Below are 2804 nucleotides of genomic sequence, written 5' to 3' on the forward strand. Positions count from 1 at the left end.
TACCATTTCCCCAGGCAATGCAGAGTGGGGTGGGGAGGCCTCTTCCACTACAAAGAAGACTCATCAGAATTTAGGGATTCCAGGTCTCCAGCTTCATCAAATGTCCCACTCATCCCTGTCCCAACTTAAAATATCTCATTCTTTCTCAGTCAATGCCCTTACTTTAAGAGTAGACACCCTGTGAGGTTGGGAGTTCTACCCTCATTACCTCATTGTAATTCAGCAAGTTGCTGGATGGGGTTCTGCATTTGATTCTCAGCCCACTCAGCCCTGTGGCTACAGGAGATGAGAATCTCCTTCATGCAGACATAGAAGTTTTCAGGTCGTTTCTTTGGTGATCGACTGAACTGGGAATTTGAATTGCTAAATTCATCCTTTTTTTTTTTTTTTTTTTTTGCTACTTTGTTAAGGGACATTATGAACTAACTTCATAATATTATTTTTTCCAAAAACGTTTGAAAATATATACACAGTCACTCATCTCCTTGCTTCTGATAAGTGCTTGATTAGGAGTGTCTCAATGGATATAATGTATATATCTCTAATGCCAGGTCTTTCCTACTGGAAATAGTCATTAGCCTTTTTAAATCTAAGCAAAAAGCTAATTCTAGAAACCTCAGAACCAATTCATAAAATTCAACCTTAAAATTCTATTCCTCTAGAACTAATCTTGGTAATGTAGGAAGGAGATATGAGAACTATATGTTAAATCAAGCTATATTCATGGGAAACCTGCAGAACAAAGGGCAATTCCTGCTAGGATTACTAACAAACCATTTACCCATACCATGAAGGAAAAACAGTCTTTAAGTCACACCCTACATCCATTCCCAAAGGCCAAAACCATGGGGAACCTATGGAAAGAAGATTGGGGCTTGTCAGTGGGCTTTCTCACTGCACACCATGCCTTTCACACTAAGTACCCTTATCTTTCACACTGTATACCTGTCCCTCTGTTTTCTTTCATTCTCTGCCTCCGTGAGGAGACCACACTCTGTCTTTGGAGTGTTATCCCTTCTCTAATAAACTTTCCTTTTGACTCTAACTATGGCGTGTGCTTTCTTTCCTAGCTCAGTCAAGAACCTCTCTCTTGGACAAACATATATGCACACAAGTATGACTCTGGAGGCAATTTCAGGACATGACAAACCCATGAAGGACCTGAGAAGCACCCTTCCTGAGTACTAGGGACATAACCCCCTACCCTCCTCAAAGATCTCACAGTTTAGCGGGAGACAGACATGCTCCTTGATGGTTGGTGTTGTGAAAGGGAAGCCGAAAACATAGAAGAGGATCATCCAACACAACCAGGAATGTTGAGAAGAACATCCCAGAAGGACTAATGTCATTAAGTCATGGGTTTTTAAAGGAGAAGTGAGCAAGGGCATTCCTGGCAGACAGAATAGTGAGGGCAAAAATGGTAGAGGCCAGAAAGAGTGTGACATGTCTGAGGACGGTGCACAGCTAAGAGAAGAGACAGCAAAGCGTGGGGAACATGAGAGTCTGGGACGTGGCAGATGACAAGGCTGAAATGTCAGGTTCTATAGCAGTTAGGATGCTTTTGACCGCAAGGAACAAAAACTCAAACTAGAAGTGGTTTAAACAATGAGACTATTTTGTTATCCTACATAACAGGATGTCCAGAGGTGGGTTAGTTTCCGGGTTGGTTAATTTCGTGTGGCTCAAAGACATTGTCAAGGACTCAGATGTTTCTATCTTTCTGCTCTGCCGTCCCCAGTGGGTTGACTTCTATCTCAGGCTTGTGCCTTCATGGTCATAAAATGGCTGCCAGAGTTCCAGATATCACTTGAGAACATTATGACAAGAAGAAGAGGGATTATTTTTTCCCATGGTGTCTTTGTTTTATCAGTAATGAAACCTTCCTCAAAGTCCCCATCTTTCTCTCATCGACATCTCATATTTCACTGAGTGATACAAACACCCTTAAACAATGAGTGACACAAACACCCCCAAATAGATCACTAGCAAGAGAATGGACTTTTTGTGATTGGCTTAGGCCCATCAAGATTCACCTCTTCAGAGTTGCATGGCTGCTTGACGCCTGAGCAAGACCAAGAAAAAAATGGGAGAAATGTCTGTTGTGAAGGCAACTAATGGTGTCTGCCACAGGTTCTGAACATGAAAAGCTTTTATTATGAAGGAAATAAAGAATCATCAGGAATTTTAAGCAGGTAAGCATGGTGAAGACCATGTTTTTAAAAAGATCACCCTGGTGGCCAAAAAGAAAGATATTCAGAAGTCCGGAAAAGCAGTGGGGAAATGGAAACAGCAATAGAGCAGGTAAGGGAGGAGAAGAATGGCCCTGGATTGTGGTTAATGTTAAGGCGCTATTCTCCCCATCGAGAAGGCAAGTCAGGCTCACTGTCTGGTTCTCAGTTCATAGCTGGGGTCAAGAGGGGAGCTGAAGGGACATGGAGAAAAGTCCTCTCTACTTCCAGAGGTTACCCTGGGCTTGGGTTGAGAGGCTCACATAGGAGCAGGAGCCTGTGCTATGGTAGAAGAGGAAAGCCTTGCTGAGAAGCAACGCCAAGGGAGAATAGAGAAGGCTGCTGGGAGGGCATGACAGAGGCAGAATTTAAATCTCAAACTGAAATTAGATTCTAGACCCTGTCAAAAAATCTGTAGTGCAGTGGTTAAGAGCCTGGGTTTTGAGATCATACAGAATTGAATTTTAATCTTGGCTTAGCAACTCACTAGCTATGTGATCCTAGGCAAGTATCTTCCATTCTCTGAACCTCAGTGTCCTCATCTATAAAATGAGAATAATCTCAATACTTACCTGA

Source organism: Pteropus vampyrus, unplaced genomic scaffold (assembly GCF_000151845.1).
Source record: "Pteropus vampyrus isolate Shadow unplaced genomic scaffold, Pvam_2.0 Scaffold171, whole genome shotgun sequence".
In the NCBI taxonomy this organism is placed as follows: domain Eukaryota; kingdom Metazoa; phylum Chordata; class Mammalia; order Chiroptera; family Pteropodidae; genus Pteropus; species Pteropus vampyrus.